Below are 21179 nucleotides of genomic sequence, written 5' to 3'. Positions count from 1 at the left end.
AGCTCATTATGAACGGAAACCTCCACAAACTATGAGCTAAATAAATCTTTCTTTCCTTAATATTGGGGATCAGGTATTTTGTCCCAGCATTGAGAGAAAAGTAATCAAGACAAACTCCGTGAGAGAAATCATCCTCTCTGTCTGGGTACTGCGTATCCCCAGGGTCCTGGTAGAGTGAGGATGTGTGTGTGACAGGGGTTTTGGGTGGCAAAGGCTTCTCAAAATTCCTTTTTGAATGGAACAATGGTCAGAATTTCCTCTTGGTGTTTGTGTCCTGACAACTAGTAGGTAGACCTGGCCTGAAGTCAGAAAGCCAGAGGGGGTTGAACTATTTTGTCTAAAAGTCTACTCTTCTAAGTCAACATGCATCAGAAGTCTCACACATCAATCACAGATCCTCAAACTCGTAAGACACAGTAGCAGACGCAAGGCATTGTGCAAGACAACAAAAGGCAAGGCCCCTGGTGCTGCCCTTGAGAGGCTGGCAATGCAGTTGATGGAAAAAACCGATAGATGGAGTTGAAATGAGTCCTCAGAAGTCCTCGAGTCTCAGCCCTGGGATGATTACCATTGTCGTTCCTGTACTCTGGGTCTGGGAAGAGGGCCCTGCACGCTGATGCTGATTGGTGCCAGGGCCATCCTCACCCTCTGTATTCTTTTTGTTCTCCACTGTTCCTCATGGGTGGTCCAATTTCTGAAAATGTGCCTGGAGTGGGCCCCGTGCTCTGCCTTGATCTGTCCCAACCACATCATGACTGTCTCATTCTCCTTCCTGTTCCTGGACAAGGACCACTGCAGTGTTTTCTTGGTAGCCTTCAGTCTCTGATCTCAGGCCTACAACCCTCTTGGGAAGGTAAGTAGGATACACGCGCGCGCGCGCGCGCGCGCGTGTATTCTCTTGGTTCTCTGAGCCTCTTGGTCTTGTCCTTAACTACCCATTGTGGTTTAGGGTTGGAGAATTTGGTAGGCAGTGGTCACACATTGCCCTCCAAGGGAGGTATTTTGGTATAAAGCCAAGTGATTGGTCTAGTTGAAGAGAACTCAATTGGGTGAGCACTGAGCATTACCTTAGGCAGTGTTGAGAAACAGGCTTCACAGAGCAGCCATGAGAGACGTTTCTCCTCTCTTCAGGAACTGCAGCCCTGTCTCCCCAAGGAGCATGGATGGTACAGCGGGGGGAGCTGGAAATGATATCATCAATGCATGGTCTTAGACCATACTAGCAATGGCTCCTGACTGCTGGTGGAGAGAGTTCAGCTCCCTCAAGACAGTGAGTCTGAGTTCCACAGCCCACTCGTCAGTAAGGCTGGCCGCTGACACTATGGATGGGGACTGGAAACCTTGTCTCACACTCTCGTGGTATCTTCAGCTCTGACTCAGGTGCTAATGCCCTGGCCTGGCAGTTACCATGGCCAACCAGAAATGGCCCTGGCTCTTTGAAAGGTCAGTGGCTTAGTCACTGAGGTTCATTAGTGCTGGCTCTGCAGCAGGCATCACTCTGGGCCTGTGGTTTGCATTCCCTCCTAGAGGCCTTTGGCAATGTCTGGAGACATTTTTGATCATCGCAGTAAAAGGTGGGGCTGCTGCGGCATTTAGCGGCAAGCAGCCAGGGATGTTGTTAAGCATCCTATAGTGCCCAGGACAGTTCTAATAACGCACAGCGATTGACCCCAAATATCAATAGTGCTGAGGAGGAGGAAACTTGCTCTGGACAAGGGGTTCCTGGGGGTGTTTGACCCAGACCCATCAGCACCCTCAAGGGAGAAAGATTCCAGTGGGGCAGGCAGACAGTCTGGCCCTGTCCTCCTTGTGTCTTCAAGATAGCTCATTCGTTAATTCAGTTCAATTCAATTCAATTCAATTTAATTCATTCATCCCATTCATCATTCATTCATTCATTCATTCATTTGTTCAGGTCATCCACTTTCCTATGTCAAGATTTTATCATGCACAGGCCCAAGATTGAGGCTGCAGAAAGGACATAGAGGTGTCCTTCCTCTTCAGCAGCGCATGTCCAGTGGGGAACCGTGCGCGCGCGCACACACACACACACACACACACACACACACACACCAGCACAAATGTACACACAGATATACATGCCTGCACTCGTAAGTACAAATGCACACACATGTGCACGCACCCCCCATACCATGTAATGAAGGCTTCAGTGGAGGAACCAGAGGAGAGGGCCTTCGATTCAGCCCGGAAAGGTGTTTGGGAAGGTTCCCTGGGGAACATGAGATAAATCTTAAAGGACAGGGAACTCAGAACAGGGAAGCTGCTCCTCTCACAGGGAGCTCTGCAGAAACCTGCAAGTAGGAGAGTCCCTTCTCCCACGGGTCCTCAGCAGCTCTCTATACGAATCACTCCTTCTTCCTGAAGCCACAGCCTCTTCTCCCCTCTGCCCCAGCCCCCGCCCCTGTCACATCCTCAACTCCTCTGTGAAATTACATTGCTCACCTCGGTTCCTGCATCCCCTCCATCAATGCCAGGGAGACTGTCAATCCCCTGACCCAACTGCTCCCCTCAGATGGGAGTCAGACGCAGGCTTCCATTATTTTTCTACAATCAGAGGAGTTAGTGTAGGGGGCAGACTGAGGGGAAGGAGGAGATCCTTGGCTCCTAAGTGCACTTTTGTACCTTCTGAAGGTCTTCTGTGTCTCATCTCTTCCTCATATGTAAGCAGCATGCACAACAGTGAAAGGCCAGGCCCTCAAGGGCTCGCTACCCAGTCCATGGGGGAGAGAAACAAAAGATGCTCACAGCTAGAAGGGTCCAGTGGAAGATGCCAGGGGCCTAGGGTCAGCAAAAATAGATCCTTGTCACGACTATTTCATTATCTTGCTGGATGACCTCAGGTAAATTGCTTCACCTTTCAGGGCCACATGAGCCTCCTGGATGAAATTCACGGGGAAGCCTTCCCCAGGATATCACATCATACAGTAATAACATCTCGGGAATCACTGGCCTTTAGCTGATAGAACCAAGGCAGGAGATTGGAAAAGAAATATATCTGTGTCTCTCTCCTGTCCCCTGCAGTCCATGTCCCCCGAGGTGCAAGTGGCCACAGCTGATAGCTGTTGAGGCCAGCAGACGTCATCAGTGTCCTCCAAATGCACAGATGTATCCAGGCTTCTGTACTTTACCTATGCTATTCCCACGGCCAGCAGTGCCCTTTCACACTGTCCCTACCCTTCCTGTAAGGAGATGTTTATCCAAATCCAGTAAAGGTAGCATTCTTTCCGGGATGCCTCCATAACTTCTGCTGGGTGGGGTCTCCTCTGGACCCCCATGAGCTTTACTTGCTCCTCTGTTCCATCTTTGATGATCTTTTTGTGTCCCTAGCCTGCAAGAAAAACTCAACAGCATACAGTGTGTCTCCCATAGGGCAGCAGCATGCATTTAGCCACCACATGAAAGTGCGCTGGGTTAGTGTGACTGTCAAGAAAGCATTGCAACCAATGCCTGCGTGTGTGGATCTGGGTGATCCCATCCCGTAGTAGGTCCCCTGGGAACTTGTAGCCAGGGCATGGAGCATCTAGGGAAAGCTCTGCATTGGAAAGTTGTGGCTCCTGTGTCTCTTGAAGGAGGAAAGAATTGGGCCCAGTGCCTGGGTGAGGGTTGGACGGAGAGATGGCCATGGACATCTTAGCTGGGCTCATTTGATAGCTAAGGATGGAGGTTTGCTTGGGCGTCTCTTGAAAAAAAAGTTTACTGAAGACTACAAGGCTATTATGGGGCTCCAGAAACAGGACTTCTATCCGGTGAGGCCTCACAGAAATGGAGGCCAATGGGGGGCTATATTAATACACTGTCATGTGAGGCAGCCTCTCTCTGGTTTCTGCTTCTCCTCCCACACTGCTTCTGGCCTCCTCTGTCTTTGCAGTGCATTCTCTGCTGGCCCCAAGGGTCAGTCCCTGGCTACTTGGGCTTGTTAAGGCCCACTTTGGCTGAACCTCTCCAGCTCAGGCACACAGCCTCGCGCACCTGGGCTTCTGCTGCTCTGTTTCCCAGTGCCTTAGATCTCTACTCTGGAGGCAGGAATTTATGGCTGAACTCACTAGAATGGAAGGTGCTGGCCCACCAATGGCTGTGGTGCTCTTGGGTCATCCTGGGATATGGGGCCTGGGAAGGAGAGGGTGAGTTGTGCAGAGAGGGTGGCCTCCAAGGCAGTGGTGCCCGGGTGAGGCAGGTTATTTTTAAAGGAACAGCAGAGAGTGATAACACAGAACAGATGGAGAGAAAGAGAGACAGACGGACAGACAGAGACAGAGACAGACAGACAGACACACACACACACACACACACACACACACACACACAGAATTTACCTGCAAATCAGAGCAGCTTAACCACAATGTTGTCATTTGCTATGCTCAGGAACCAGAGACGGACAACCCATCCAGCTTTGGGGAGAAGAGGTGTCATCATAACCAATTTCCACGGCATGGCCTTGGGATAGTGAGGATCACAATTGCTCCCCACTACTGATTCCCCAGGTCTCCAGGGTAGACCAGGACCTTCTGGGCTCCAGAGAAGCCCTTGGTAACCCCCCAGGGGCACCCACATCCTGTCATCGCCCAAGCTCAAGGTGTGTCACCTGTCAAGTTCCACCTTTCCACCTGGACTGGAAGGCTGAGCGTGTGAGTCTTATCTGTCGTCGCTCCCTGTGCAGACTCTGTGCCTTCTCAGTAGCCCACACGCTGTCTTTTCTAGGAGCAGTCTTGCTATGGCTTGGATATGGTCTGGATGTCCCCAGAAGGTTCTGGATTGGGGTTTGGTTCCCAGGGTGGTGGTTCTAGGAGATAGTGTGGACTGCTTAGAAGGAGAGTTTAGTGGGTGGTTTCAGGTCTTTAACCTTTGGAAGACAATGCTGGTCTCCTGGAGTGAGTGTTTGTAGGAGCAAGTGAGTTATTATAAAAGCCCAACCCTGATCCCACGTCTCTCTTGTGCTTGCTTAGACATGAATCTCTTCCTTTCTCCCACTGTGTTCCTGTCATTGTGACTCCTTACCAGAGCCCAGCTAATACTGGTACCTTGGTCTTTTTTTTTTTTTTTTTTTTGCCTTTTTGAGACAGGGTCTTGTTATGCAGTTCAGACTGGCCTTGAGCTCACTTTGTAGCCCAGGCTGGTCTCGAATTCGCAACAATCCTCCTGCCTCAGCCTCCCAAGTGCTGGGATTACAGGAGTGAACCACCATGCCCCGCCTGTACCTTGGTCTTGAATCTGCAAAACTGTGGGCTCAATAAACCTCTTTCTTTCCTTTATAAATTTAGCCTGTCTCAGGTATTTTGTTACAGTAATACACAGTTAACCCAAGCCTTAAGTCCTATTTGACCTGGGTTGAGCACTTATAATACACAAGTGCTTTTCTTTTCTTTGGTTTTGTCTTTTTGAGACAGGGTCTCGATATGCAGCTCAGGCTGGCCTTGAGCTCATTTTGTAGTCCATTTGGTCTCGAAATCGAAGTGATCCTCCTGCTTCAGCCTTCCGAGTACTGGGATTACAGGTATGCACCACCATCCCTGGCTTACTTTGGTTTTTGCATTACTCATATTACAGCATTGTAAGCTTTGCAGTCACCCCATGGGGCTGTGATTATTCTGCTCATTTCACAGTTGAAGAGGGCTTGAGGCCCAGAGGCTTCAAGCAACTATATGCAGCAGTCAGTAAGCAGTGGAGAGCCTTGTCAGGGCTGACTTCAGCTTAAGCACAATCCTGACCCGTTCTGTTTCCATAGCTGGAGTTTTACGGAACCTTCAGGAGAACTTGCTCTGGTCACATAAGTACCAGGCCTTTTTTTTAAGACAAGGTCTCACTGTATAGAAGCCAAGGCTGGCCTCTAACTCACAGTAATCCTCCTGCCTCAGCCTCCCAATTGCTGGAATTACAATTGCACACCACCACGCCCAGCTACCTCTTACTCTTCTGACGTGTTAGGTTCCAAAAAGCTGCTACTGAAACATTTATTTCCTCTTGATTTTTATACTTTTATCCATGAAATATCAAGAGGGGAATTCAGACGTGGACACATGGCATCTCCTGCCTCCTCCATGGTTCATGTACCTCAAGTTCAACAGAACACAGTGGATGAAGAGCTACAGCTGCGGAGGCCAGAGCTGCAGCTGGTCCAGGCACCTGGTTCTACAGTGACTGATGAGGCCCATGGGTGTGGCTCCTCACCCCTCCAGCTTCTCTCTGCTCTGATATCAGATGGAGATGACCATTGTACTCTGCAGACCATATTTGAAACTTTCCTGCTGTCCTTAGAAGTACTCTAATCAAGCAATCTGCTCATTCTCAGCTCCTCCTTCTCCAGCTTTTGTGGGGGCCTCAGCTCCCTCATTTGTAGGACAGAGGCGCCTTGTTCTGCTCTGCAGGCCTGTGGGAGTTGGAGCCGGGCACAAGTCTCAGGTGCTTCTTCTGGGTGCGCTGCCGAAGGAGGTGCTTCTCAAAGGCTGTTACCTCAGCTACTCATGTGCACTAGCTCGGCCTGACCGTCTCAACCTCTGGATGTGAAACCTCTAACCCTTCACCCAGATATGCTGTTCTGGTGCCAGGCAGCTATGTGTTTGGGAATGGCTGTGAAAGTGCTTGCCAAACCTGGGGCCGTAATCACCCCACCCCCAAACTAGAGATTTACGCTCCCTGACCAAGACCTAGGAAACTGTCACCCTGAGAACAGCTCACTGGCATCCAGGGTCAGCTGAAGGTTCGTGGAGGAACATTTGGGAGTTATCTGAGAAGTGTTCTCCTTCTTTGTCTTCTCTTTTGCAAATGGTAAAGGCAGAAAGGGAGAAGCCCCAGCGCCATCCCTCCCACATGGCTAGGAAGGTGAAGCGGGACTCCATTGGCCCTGCCCCCTCCTCCTCTCAGGATTTACAGTCCGCAGCTAGCAAATTACCGGAGGGAACATGGAGACCTGGGTCATGATGTAGGGGAGGACATTTCCCAGCACTGACGTGGGTTTTCCTGCACCAGAGAATCAGAGACTAGGTAATTGAAGCTCACTCTCTCTACGGTTATACAGCAAAGGTATCTCCACGGCTGCGGTGGAAACATCGCCTTCTGCACTGGGGGAGCGTGGTGGTGGAGAGCCAGACTTTCATAACCGAGGCAGAGCCAGGGAGCCCTACAACTGGACCTGTACCAGGCCTGGGCAATCCGAGAAGTCAGAACGAAAGCAGGGTTTGCCCCTAGGGGGACCTTTCTCACAAGTGGGGTTGTGGCTGGATAGTTGGAGTTGGGTGAATGCTGGAGGTGGAGATTCTGCTGTCCCAACGCTGTATTGCTAGTTGCAAGTGTGGTCCCCAACACACAGGAGAGCCTTAAAACTATCACTCAAAACTGGATGGTTCCAGAAGAAGCAAAGAAAACAGGTCTGCTTTGTTTCCCGTGTGCCCATCGCAGGACTTGTGCCTGGGTGTGCTCAGAAAACAGCTGGCAAGATAGTGAGGTGCTGTGGGGGACAGCCACACAGGGAGGAGCCTGGGGTACTGAGCTGTGAGTGTAAGTACTGGGCAAGGAGGTGAGGGAGCAGGTTCCTGGTACTTGCCGGCTGGGACTAGGGCTACTTTCTAGGCTCACAGGCAGACCTGGGTTTCCCCTCCTCACAGTTACTCACATTACTAAGCACTTACTCTGTACCGTGCACGGTTAGAGTTGCTATTGCCTGCGGTGGACACTGAAGCATAGGAATATATTGGTCTTTTTTTTGGCTGCCAAAATTTTTCCCAAGCTTGGCGACTTAAAACAACAGAAATATCTTCTCTCACAGTTCTGACAGCCAGAAGTCCCAGATCAAGGTGGCAGGCTGTAATCCCTCCGAATGCTCTAGGGAGGCATTCTTCTCGTCTACCAGCACCCGGTGGCTGCCTACAGTCTGTGGGAACCCCGTGGCTTCGGGACACATCCCTCTAACTCTGCCTCTGTCTTCTCACTGCTGGCTTGCTGGCTCCGTTGTGTCTGGGTTTAGAGGTAAAGCCATCCTGATAATCCAGAACGACAGCCATTCAAGATCCTTAAACAAATTACCTCTGCAAAGGATCTTTTCCAAGTAATGTCACAGACACGTTCTGGAAGGATATTTCATCTGGGATGTGTTAGGGACCGAGTGTTTGTGTAGCCCTAACTTAGTATGTGGAAGCCCTAGCCTGTGATGGGAAGGTATTTGGAGATGAGGCTTTGGGGGTGGTTGGGGTTAGATGAAGTCATGAGGGTGGGAGCTTGTGGGTGAGATTAGTCATTTGATCGCAAGAGCTTGTGGAAGAGGCTGTGTGAGCACACAGCCTAGGAGCTGCGTGGAGAGGCCGTCTGAGGAAACCTCTCTCCACAACACCTTGAAGTTCCGCCCTCCAGGGTGGGGAGAAGTAAATGTGTGCTGTCTAAACCTGAGTTGACCAGCAACAAAGAAGATCAGTGATAGGGTGGCCAAGCAGTCTGTGCCCTCTACTATCTCCCTGCGGAGCTCTTGAAGGCTTCCTAACAACCTTCCAGGCAAGGTGCTTTCGGTGAGGCACTAAGCTCTTATGCAGGGGTTCAACTGGCTCTGTTGGTCTGGGTTGATGTGGCAGGGTCCCCTTGAGTCCTGTGGTTCCGCAGTCGCCCTCAGGCCATGCTCACTTCCGCTGTCCATGGGCAGTGAGCTTGGAGCCATCACTCAGCGTCCTCACCATGAATGGAGCCATCTACCGTCCGGGAAGGACGACCTCCAACAGGCGCCTGGCTCCTGACCTCCGTGGGTGTCTCTGGCCTGCAGAAAGGCTGCTGTGTGCTGTGGTTGTCAGAAGATAATGGTGTTCATAAATCCCCCCTCCTCCGTGTGGGCTGGGAAATCAGAGCGGCTTCTAGATGGCTCTGTGCCTTTTGCAAAACTGAACCCTGGGAAAGCTCCATTCCACACAGCGGGGCGGGAGGCGGAGGGTTCTTACAGCCCCGGGCCTTGCCAAATGTGGAATCAACATCCCCCATCCCTCCATCCAGCCTTCCCCCTGGTCTCCCCTGGCATCTATAATTCCATTTGTTGTGCTCGAAAACACCGTATTGGAAGATTTCATGCTAATGAAAGGGTTTCTTGATTAGGTTACACTGTTACTGTAAATGTTCCCTCATTATCTATGTTATGGTAGGAATTTGAAAAAGTATAAATTGAGCATCTTGCATAATTTATAAAACCTGAATGTTTCCTAATTAGTTCGGTTAGGTTAATGATGGTGCAGCATCACTTCTGCCTGGTCCCTGCTAATGACCTTTCCCCTCTTCACACTGAACACTTTCTTTTATTTACACCGCCCCCTCCCCAGTAAATCCAACCACCGGCTTCTAGAGTGGCCTCCCACAGAAGAAGCGTGGAAATGCTTTGCAAAACGTGAATGGCTCCTTCTTCTCTGTACGACCCCCACCCTGCTCTGAGGCCAAGAGGCAGTGTGCTTAGGTTGGCCAGCCCGAAATTGGGCCCCACCGATCCCCCAAAGAATGCCCGAGAAGTGCATTCCTCCAGCGTGTGCAGAGACCTCGATTAGCAGCCGCAGAAGTGGAAATGCTGGAGGAGGGGGGGGGAGGGAAAAAAAAACCCTCTCAAAAGGATTCTAAAATAACATTTTGCATCCTCAAGTAATTCCCAGTTCTCCCTGGCAACCATTCATTTCTTCCGAACAGCAGAAATTTGCAATATGAAAGTGGATTGGCTTTTCCCTCCCTCGGGGCCCCTGTATCTCTTCATCCAGTGCCTTGGGTAAAAAGCAATGCATACGTTTACAATATAAATGTGATTTAATCGACCTCCCTGTCAGGGAGAAATGGCAAGCATATCAAACAAGACCAAGATGTTAGAAAGAAAAATCCTAAATTATTCCAGTGACGAGTTTCTGAGCCGCCTCCTGGACTACTAGATGATGCTATATAAGGCTGTTCCTTGAAACGATAATTAAGATAATTCTGTATGACAAGGAGAAAAATGTCCAGCTTTGTATGAAATGTGCTTCATGTTAGCGAGCTGAATGCTTGGTATTGATTACACTCCCCCCACCACCTCCCCCACCCCGTGGCTGCCATCCTAGGCTAAAATTAATTGAATGATGAAACATTTCTTTTCTTGAATCCTTATTTACCGTACATGCTTCCTCGAAGCCATGCAGAGTGGGCTGGCCTCTAATTCTTCAAATTGATCTCTTCCTTTGGAGGTGTCTGGGAGACTGCGCATATGTGTACACGCCTGCGCACATGCGCCCTCGTGCACACACACATACACACATGCACACGCTCATGCCCTCCACTGAGTGTCCATTGTTCTCTCTGGAAGGCACTGTATCTCTCCTCGGAGGCAGATATGATGGACATAGCAGCCCATCAAAGCACCAGCTATGCCCCCATGAGGCCACCAAAAGGCTGTTCTGCAAAAATATGGCCAGTGCCAGAGGAACCCTGGTGCAGATGTCTGCAGATGGAACTGACACCCACCCCCACTCGGGTCCTTGAAATCTGTAGAACGGCACCTGGCTTCTGTCTAGCAGAACATCCTTTCTCTCCCTCTCCCAGCTTCCAATCTTCCAGGGTGCAGCGTGGGCCGGGAAGGGACCTCCTTACCCTCCCCTCTTCCATCCTAGCTGTCACAGCCTCAGACATTGCCCCCCTCCTGTGAGAGGCACTAGGCAATTCTTGGCAGAGAGCGATGGTTTATGGCCTCGGCTCTGCCGGCTCTTCCGAAGCTCTATTTCATCCTGACTGCGGTGGCTGCTGCAGTGGCGGCTGGTGGATAGCAGGGTAGGGCCTCAGGTAGTTAATCCCTGTGTTGCTGGTGCTGGCAGCAAGGCCGATGCCTTCCCCTGGCCATAGGCAGCTTCTGCAAACCAGGGGCAGAGGCCTGACTGGAACCAGTGTCTCAGGACTGGCTGGGTGCCTTGAACAGGGCCCTTCCCTCCTCTGTGCCTGGCTTCGTCCCTGCAGAGGTGGTGGCGGGGATGCAAGGCCACAGCTAGTGACAGTTTGGCACATTGCACACAATCAGTGATTTTTTTTTAACCAGAGGCACTTAGGCAATTGTGAGATGAATAAATGGCTCTCGGTTTGATGATCCTGTTTGTGACAATCCAGAGCTTTGCCCTGGGGAGTCATCCTTTCCAGAATGAAGACAAAGGAGGGCTCCTCTCTGCTGCCCAGAGTTCCAGAGGGCCCTGCAGTCCCATGGAGCCCTGCAGAACCATCCTTTGGGGACAGGCTGTGAAAGTACCTGGGGATACCTGCCCTTGGGGTCTCCATTACCTCAGCTATAGCCACAGCTCGTGGAGCTAGATGCAGGCAACCCAATTATGTTGGGGGTGGGGGTGTTGCTGGGAAAGAAGCTCGCTGCTGTGGGGTTGAGGGCCCCCTAGGTGGGCTCAGAGCCAGGTGGGGCAGTGAATAGACAGTGCAGACAGCTGGGGAGTCAGACCCAGACAGCGTGTGTCACCCACCAGCACCGGCCCATAAATCAAATAGAGTAGATCAAGACAGCACCAGAGGCTCACCTCCTTGAGACAAAGATCAAGTCCTCTTTTCTGCTCTCCCAGGGCCTAGCCCAGCACCCGGCACATAGTAAGCATTCAGTAAAGGAGTGGAGAGATAACTAGTGGTCCAGAAATCTCTGGTAGAGGATGGGGCCAAAGCCCCAGCATGCAGCTCTCAGAGGCTACTGCACCTTGGGGATGTGGGCAGGCTGCTTTTGGCCCCAGCTTCTGTCCTGATCCCTCTCCCATGGGCTGGTGTGGCACCATGGAGGCTCGGGTCTGGCTTTTGTTGGAAGCCTCACATCTGGCATAAGGCCCAGCCCAGGCTGCATCAGAACTGTCCTCCTCTGACCTCAGACGATCCATCAAGTCCTCAGACATCTCTGAGTCCCAGCACAGCCTGGTACCCGGTAGGAGCTCGACAAGGACCGGCTGAGTGCTTGGCTGCTTGAAGGAGAAGCAGCCCTTCTCTGCTGATGAAAGAGCAATTAAGACTTTAGGAGTCGGCAGTCTAGACAGGGTGCTGTCAAGGCGCACAGGAGTGGTCTCGGAGATTAGGGGGGCTCCTGGAGGAGAGGGGTAGCTGTAGACATCCAGAGGCAGGGGGAACTTTGGGGGGGCCGGGGGGCAGGGCCAGGTTGGAAGGGCCGGTCCTGCATTCTTAGGGGAGGAGAAAAGCTTGTGGAAAACTCCCACCCCTCTGACTGCCTGCTCTGTGTCTTACAGGCTTGTTTTTACACTGTTTTCTTTAATGACTTTTTAGCACAGTCAAAACAACTCTCCTGTCAACTTATTACCTTAAAAATAGTTGAAAAGCTGACACTCAGGGAGCAGGCATTTAGAAAAAAAAACAGTTCTTTTCACTGCGTGCTCCTCTGCCTCTGCCTCGGGAAAGACTGAGCGCTGATCATTTGCTTCCATTTGCCCTGGGATGGGCCAGCCAATGTGATCTGGCTGGTTAAATGAAGCAGCAGCAGCAGCAGCAGCAGCAGCTCTCGCATCCTGTCCACCTGGGAAACCAGGAGTGACTAAGATCCTGTTACCAGGAACTTGTGATTCAGGTGCTGACAAACCCTCTGCGTCATGCTGTGGCTCGCTTGTGAGGCCCCTGGGAGCTGAAGAGCCACAGAGGGTATGTGGCCTGCACCAGGGTTCTAGGGAGGGCCTGCTGTCCCCTGCTTCTCTGCCCTGCAGCCCCTGCCACTCTCTTCTTTCCTGCCCTCCTGCGCTCTCTCCCCATATTCCCTAGTCCAGTGGTTCTCAAATATGGTCCTGCGAGGGCATCACCCGTAGTGCTTCTCTCAGCAGATCACTGAGCCCCCGTTCTGGGGCTTCTGAATCAGTGTGTGAGGGATGGAGCCCAAGACCTTGCATTTCTCAGTTGCCAGGTGATATGCAGTCCCCTGGCCCACAGACTGGCCTTTGAGGGCTGCTCCCATCCCCGGCTTCTCGGCCTGGGCTGCACACACCTGACAGTCATCTGGGGATTTTGGACAGTCACTATCTCTAGCTCCATCCCCATCTCTAGCTCCATCTGGCTTGAGCAGAATCCGGGTGGATGCATTTCTACCACAACCTGGGTAATGCTGACATGTAGCTGGGGTTGAGGAGAGACCCTTGGCTGGACTGCAGGCCAGAGAGTCAGAGAAGTCCCGGGACAGTCACTCAGAGGCTCAGCTCAGGTTAGCAGTAGCTGGCAGGAGGGGCGCCTGGTGCCGACTTTGCTGCCTGCTTCCAAGGTTTACCTTCTGATGCCCATGCTTCCTTTCCCTTCTCCATCTTTCCGGTTTTTCCTTTCTGGGGACACCCCATCCTCTGCCCCTCCCCGCGCTCCGCCCATGTCTAGGCCCATGCAGGATCCCAGCTCAGTGAGGTCTTGTCCTCTCCCATGCCTTCTCTGTGGACTTTTCCAGTGGGACTGGCAGGCCCATGACCTCCAGCCATTTGCACTTGCTGGAGTTCCCTGGGTCTGGTGTGAAGCCGCAGCCCACTGCAACCATGGAGGAAGGAGGGGAAGGTTTTCTCCCTGCTCCCCTAGGCTCTTGGAATGGGGCTCAGAGATCTGCCTGCCACAATCCTCTCCCGGCAGGAAGCTCTGGGCCTCTGCTGTGTCCACTTCTTCTCTGGGGCAGTGTCTGTAGTAGGGTGGGCATCTGGATTCCTCAAGGGCAGTGACCAGCTCCACCCTGCCCCTTTGTCTCTGAGATGCCTCTAGGAAGGGTCATCAGAGATTCACACTTCCATCTCCCTAGCAGGACAGGTGTGGCCCCATCAGAGTGGTAGCCACCTGGACAGCCCACTTTCCAAGGGCAGTGAGCCTCCAGCCTCCTTCCTATAAGAGCACTGGGCCAGAAGGCATCACTTCCCAGTTCTCATTAACTGCAAATGCTAGGGCACATATTTTAAGTCTACCAAGAGCTTCTGGTCAGACAAGTGACCAGGCTGTGATAACAGACAGGGATTTAGGAACGCAGTACAGACAAGCCCAGGAATATAGGAAGGAGCCCAGGATGGTTCCAACATGATAGATTTATGGACTCGATCCTGGCTTGGAAGAAGAGGTGCCTGAGTGGGATCTTGAAGCATGAATAAGAGTTCGTTATTCAGATGGGAAAAGTTGAGGGAATGAAACACGATGGGTGAGTGGCTTAGTGCAGGGGTACTTGATGTGAGGGGAACACAGAGCAGAGGACAGGACAAGGAGCAGGGGAAAGACAGGAACCAGGTTATGCCACATAAAAGCTGGGAGCACTTGTCGGGAGCTCCTGGGGCGGGCACGGTGGGCACCCTGTTCTGACGGCTCTGGGCACTTTGTCTTCAGGCCCCAGATCACAGCAGTGGGAACTTCTAGCTGGGAGGTAAAGAATTCACAGGACCTGAATGACTGACCTGAAAGAAAAAAGCAGCACACGGATTATTTTTCAGCTGTGGGACTTTGGTGTAACACTTAAAAAATCAGTGTTCTGTGAGCATATGTTGCTTCTCAGTAGGAAAAAACCAGTGTTCACCCCATTGCTCCTTATCTGAGGCCCGTGAATCCCCCCGCTGGCCTCCCAGGCCCTGTGGGCCCAGGGCTCCGCAAGACCCAGCGAGTGACCTGTGCCCTGGATAGCAGCACTTGCTATGGCCACGGTCTGGGTGATTCCTGTCAGTGTCATTGGCCGGGACAGTGACTTCTGGAGATGGGTGTAATTAACACCTACGGATAGGCTCAGAGTGGGGGAATCACCTGGTCAAGGTCACACAGGAAAGGAAGTGGCAGTGTTGGGATTCTAGCCCACGTGCACTTGGCTCCAGGGCGGGGCTCTGCAATGTCCGCTCTCAGATCCTTTGGGCACATATGCAGGGTCTCTGTGCCAGGCCCACTCTTATGACCTAGGGTGGCCCCAGGGAAACCACGCTGCTCTTTGAGCCTCAGTATCCCCATCTGTACCACAGGGGTGGTTATTCTGCCCTGCAGGCCTGTCATGAAGCATAGAGAGGCAAAGGTGCACCCCTTGGGACAGGTCCTGACACGGGGCTCCTCTGCCAGCAAGGGCTTCCCATTCCAGTTTGTGGGAATATGTGGGTCCCAGCTCCTGTCCTGAGATAGAATCCAGTCCCCTGGCTGCTCCCAGCTTCCGGTCTGGAAGAGGCAGATTCTGGGCCCCATGGGTCGCTGTACTCAGACACAGGGGAATGGTGTCTACACGGTGAAGTTAAGGCCAACCTTGCCTTTATCCCCCTGCCTCCAACCCCAGCACTTAGGAGACTAAGGCAGGAGGATCACTGTGAGTTCAAGTGCCAGCCTAAACTGCATAGTGGTTGTCTCAAAAGAAAAGAGAAAAAAACCAAAATAATAAGACATTTGTCCTGTCCCAAGTGCTTTATACACATCACCAATACTTTACGCGTGGCTGAGGTTGGGGCATACATCTGCACCCCTAGGGGAGACCGTATGGTCCCCACAGGGAGGGCAGTGGTAAGTGTTCTGGCATCAAATGAGACTCTTTCTGAAGGCTGCCAGAAGGTTGTGCTGTCCACCCCTCTACACACACACGCACCGGGAGACCTATGCTTTACCTTCACTTTAAGTCAGTCCCCAGCTCCCTGTGGTTTTTATTCCTGGTAGAATCACCTTGCTGAGCTCCATTTTGGTCTGGTGCTGCTGCCGTATGCTGAAAGCAGGCTGCTAGGAGGCACAGCCCGGAGGAGCTAGTGGTGGTGCCCATGCTAGGAGATGCCCAGGGCCGCTGCATGCCAGCCTCACAGTTGTCTCAGGAGTGAGTGACTGGAGCATGCCGGTCTCTAGGGCCACCCTCTGTGAACTGTATCTGCGTCTGGTTTGGTCATCCCCATTCCATCAAGCCAGCTTGGAAGCAGGTCCTCCTTGGGTCCTGGCTGCTTCTGCTTCTGGCAGACCTCTGCCTTCCCAGCCTCCCAACAGACGTGGCTGACATTTTATGTTTCCATGGGAACAGAGTCTGACTGTAGCCAGATGACTAACTAGAGGGGCTGAGGAGGGTGTGTGTGTGTGTGTGTGTGTGTGTGTGTGTGTGTGTGTGCATGCTCGGCTGCTCCTGGAGCCCAGGGTTCTTGCGTAGATTCCCTGGGTCCTGCGACAGCTGCAGAGGCCTCCTTCGTGTCCTTGTGCCTGTCTGAGCTCTTACATCTCCATCGCTGACATATCACACGGAGGTCCTTCCATTTGCATAATCATCTTAACCTGCTCCCACAAGAGAGTTTAAGAGGTCTGGGCTGTTGGAAAATGACCATAAAGCCTGCGCACACATACCTTCAGCAGCCACCGACATCCATCACAGGGTAATTGCGCCCAGGGAGCTGGCTCTGGTGCTGTCTGCTCTGACTGTTGAAAGGGAAGGAGGGAAGGCAGAGGAAGGGTACTCATGAGGAACAACTGGGTCTTGGGTCTTCTGTCCACATGCTGGATGGGCCATGGTTTTCTGGTAGTAGAAAAAGAATGACTGGGACTCCTCCCTTCCTGTTGTGTCCTAGGTCCCAAACACTTCTGCCTTGAACAAGCTCCCTGTTTTGACTTACTCTATGCTCCTCTCTGTAAAATTGAGGGGATGGGGCAAAATTACTGGTTTGCAAACTGGGTTCCCTGGAGCCCTGAGGTTCCCTGGCAGGGTAGGGGGAAGGGAGTAGAGGGAGATCAGACCTACCTCCTTCGCTGTAACCACACTGCTTTGCTTTTACTGGCCCTACATTCAGGACTCTAAAGATCACACATAAAGAATAGTTCCTTGCTGCTGGGCGTCACAGTTGGTTAGGTTCTGGGATTCCTATGGGAACAGCAATAGATTCAGAGAGCTAGTTTTGATCATGTGATTAATATGTGTCTGCTTATTATAAGCTTGACTGTGCTGAAGCTGATGCCATTCAGAAAATAGCTCAGTCTGTGCACACGGAGATTGCAGAGGGTCATAACAGAGGCGACAAGGACAGTCTTTGGAACTCGATAGGCAGTGGTGAGTCCTCTGCCTCCCTGGACACTGTGGTGGGTCCCATCCCTGGGAAAACTCCAGGAGGGCCGGTCACTGCTGGGACCCACATGGCGATTTCTTCCAGGTCCCTCGTTGCCCTTGCTGGTCAGCTCTGTGTTGGGTGCCCAGCTTCCTATACTGCCTGATGTGGAGCCTTGGTCCTGATGTGCAGCTGCTTAGGCTCTCAATGGAGCTGGCTGTGGCACATTAGGACCAACTTCGTGTTTACAGGCTTCTTGGAACCTCCTGGTGGTCTCCTTTTGCTCCCACTCTACGCCCCACTGACCTCGGCCTCTCAAGACTACAGGGTCCGCATCCCTCCACCTCTCTGCCTGGCATTTCAAGTTTCAGAGTTGCCCTCTGTCTCTGGGGTGTTTACTACCTTAGCGTGTCTATCCTTCCCTCTCTGGGAAGGTTGAAGGAAGGCTCATGTTGTGATTTGCTAGTGTAGTTATCTGTTGTGCCCCCTGCACACCCCTGCTATGCTGGCCTGGGTCTCTCTGTTCTCTGCTGGATATCAGCCTAGAAGCTCCCAGAATGGGCAGCCATTCCCACAGCTAAGGGCTTTGGCCATGGCAGTTGCAAGAAGGACATAGGGGAGGATGCCTCTCTTCCCAGCTGGTCAAGGCACTGGTTGTGAACACCCTGCAACCTTTGCTGTGGATCTGTGAATGGTTCAGAGCTAAAGGTGTCTCAGGGGACGGGGCATCCCTGGGACTCTTGCTCAGGTGAAATTCCCCTCAGCAAGCCACAGTGTAACATGGTAAACAGGTTTCCCAGGATGCAGTGGGGTGTGCATCCCATGTGTATTTAATAGTATAATCCTTTAGTTGGGCGACTCTAAGCAGAGGAAGTGGAAGATCTTTACACAAAACTGCTTGGGTAGATGTGGGGAGTAGCCTCTGGACTCCTTTCCTATCACACACCATGCCCATCATTTCCACATTCCCACCGACCCAGGCCACAGACTTCTGAGGTTCTGCAGGGCTCTGAAGGAGCAGTGCCAGGACTGATCCTGGAACCCAGCTCTCTGACTCCCAGTCCGGTGCTCTCTCAGCTGCTACCTTAGCTAGAGGAGCCCTGGGTGGTGGTAGAGGTATGGTGGTCACATGGAGGCACAAATCAACTCTTGCAGGATACTGAGTGGTGCTTCCCACTTCCTGGAAGGCAAAAGGTTTGACTGAAGTCTCAGATCTGTTAAGGTGCTGTGTGATATTGGGTGAGTGGTTGCCTTCTCTGAGCCTTAGCCCCTGTGTTTGGGCAATGATTTATCTCTGGGCATCTCTCAAGGTCTCTCTGCTCCAGGTAATGTCAGGGTCTTTGCAGAAGCACGAAGTAGAAGCTTTAGTAGTGGACCGAAGCAAGTGGGTGACCTTGTGGGGAGGGTTGCGGCTGTCTCCCTCCCCACTTCTTCTCAGCACCACTGCCCCTTCAGCAACCCCCAACCTCCCCGTGCTCTGATCTTTGCCCCTCAGTTCTTCCTGGGAAGCCAGTGGTGACCAGTGACCCAGACTCTCCTTGATGGGCAGTGGGCGAGAACCTCCCACACCACCTCCGCCGGGTGTGCACTGCGTGTTGCAGGTGCACACCTGTTCTGCAGGGCACTTACCTGGTCAGGGATGATGTGACCAAGGGGAGGAAGCCCCGAACTTGCCCACAGGACACAAACTGGTGGACTAGTAGTATGCTGAGACCTAGGCTGTGGCTCTGGGTCTAGGCACTGAGCTGAGACAAACTACCTGTCTGTCTGTCTCCCCTCATTCTTCTGGGGACCCCTGGTCCTCCTGGCTGGGGACCACCTGCAGTCCCCCAAACTGGACAAGTCTCCTGCCTGCAAGGGCCCCTTGGGGCCAGTCTGTTCTCTGTTGCCTTTCAGCTCTGCCCAGGGTGTGGGATATCTTTCTGGGTCTCCCCCCATGACCCCTACAGTCTCCCCAGGAACCATAGCTACTGGCTCCTGCTCAGAGACAGCAAGCAGCTCCACTGTCCTGAAAGAGCAACTCCAGGGGCTTCCTCCCTCCTGCTCGGATACCCAGTGTCCCCTGCTATTTGCTAAGAACCCAGCTCTCCTTCATCCTTTCCCAGCAGACCTTCCCCAGCTCTCTGACAGATGCATGCTTTTGGACACCCTACAGTAATCCTCTTGCAAAGCCAGGACGCACAGGGAAAGGGACACAGAGGCCCCATGCAAGTTTCAGGTGGCTCTGAATTCAGACCCCCTGAGTTGGTGTTCTACAAAAGCATCCAGACACCCCATTTTTGTGGGAGCATTTGCAAGCACGGGTGCCTGCTCACAGGGCTCGTGGCTGAGTTCTGCATGAAAACACAGAGCTGAACGTGAGAGAGACGGTGGCACTGGCCCAGGCCTTGGGTGAGGACAGGACAGACCTTTGGCTGTACAGCTGGAAGACACCTGTGACGGTCAAACAGCACAAAGCCACCTTGAGCCAGTGGCGTATCCACAGAAGACTAGGGCCCAAGGTGCTTGCAGAGAGAGGTTAGGCTAGTCCTTGCTGCCGGTGGAGGTGGAAACCCAGTCTGAGATTGGGAAGACGGGGTCCGTGCATTGCGGCCTCATACAAAACATGATGTGAAAACCTTGCCCTTTAGGTCACAAGGAGCCAGGAATGTTATTTATTTCATCTTTTATTTTGGAGCTGGAAGGCCTGTTGAAAACTCATTTATTCCTTCATTCACTCCGCAGCACTTATATGGCACCTTCTACATGTCAGGCATCAACCACGATGGCAAAGAAGACAGATGACATGTCTGCCTTGTGGCACAGGACACAGGCTGGGGGAGACAGACAGAAATTAACCCGTGTAAACTGATACATTCAGGTGGAGATGAGGGCTCAGAAGAAAATATAGCAGGACAAGGAGACTGAGAGGGAGGGAATGCTCTCTTGGCCAGGTGTCCAGAGAAGCTTCTAGAACAGGTGTCAATGGAGTGGAAACCGGAAGAAAATGCAGGGTTTACCCCATTGTCTTGGTTACTTTTCTCTCATTGCTGAGACAAAATACCCAATGCCCAAAATGAAGAAAGGAAAGGTTTATTTAGCTTGCAGTTTGTGGAGGTTTCAGTCCATACTTGGCTGGCTCAGAGGCAGGAGATAGCAAAGCAACAAGAGCAAAGGAGGGAATGGTAGCCCAACAGTAAAGCAGGCAGAGCAAAAGGGCAGAATGGCAGCAAGCAGCCTCTTTCCCTCCTTTACATTGTAAACAGGCTACCCCCACCTAAGGGGCATGTAGCTCTCACATAATCTCCGTGCCCTGCTTTTCCACAGGCTCAGGATGTATACAAAGTAAGCACCTTGGCTTCCTGCTGAGTCACTTAGCCAAATCTCTAGACTCCAAGTTGACACAGTGTATCAACCATAACACCCATGCTGAAGAAGGCCTGGGTTCAGACAGCTGAAACAGGCAGGGGGCATCACATCATCTAGGTGGGAGGAAGGAGGGCGCAGAGCCTCTGTGGAAAAGCTCCCAAGGGCTGTAGCTGGCATCCCTGGCTGGGGGTAGCATAGGCCTTGAGGTGGAGGAGGTGGTGATATTTGGGACAAACTCTTAGCCTGAACTCGGGGCTTATCTTGTCTTGTGGGCCACAGAAGGTTACTGGCTAGGAGGTGGGCTGTGGAAGGAATGTGGCTTGAATGTCCTCACTCAATATGGTGGGTGGTTAGAACAGGAACCCCACATGGACTAGGCATGGCCAGTGCAGTGATTTGGCTGGGTGATCCCAAATGCCCATGTGTTAAAGCTTTTGACCTTAGGGTGGTAGTACTGGGAGCTGCTGTGAACCTTTAGAATGCGGCACTAGTACGAGGTCACAGGTGGTGAAGAGGGAGTTGTGTCTTTGCAGGGGACTTGGGACCCAGTCTTCCAGTCTCTTTCTCCTTCCTTGTTCCAACGTATGCCCCCTGCCATCATCATATGGCACCCACTGCCAGAGGACAGAAGCAGTGTGGCCCTCCATTTTGGACTGGAACCTCCAGAACCAGGAGCTAAAGAAGCCTTTGCTCTGTATAAATCATTTGCCTCAAGGATTCCGTGATAGTCTTGCAGTGCTGACAGAGACACCGGGTGAGCCTCCTCCCCTGTCATTATTACAAGCCCTGAGTAGGAAGGCAGGGCCAGAGGAGCCCAGATCTTCCCCACATCAAAGGGGAGATTAGCTCTGAGCCCCTGACCGTGTTAGACCTACTGCC

This window comes from Chinchilla lanigera, unplaced genomic scaffold, assembly GCF_000276665.1.
Source record: "Chinchilla lanigera isolate Chin_1 unplaced genomic scaffold, ChiLan1.0 scaffold00036, whole genome shotgun sequence".
NCBI lineage: Eukaryota > Metazoa > Chordata > Mammalia > Rodentia > Chinchillidae > Chinchilla > Chinchilla lanigera.
Note: the sequence above shows the minus strand (reverse complement) of the source record.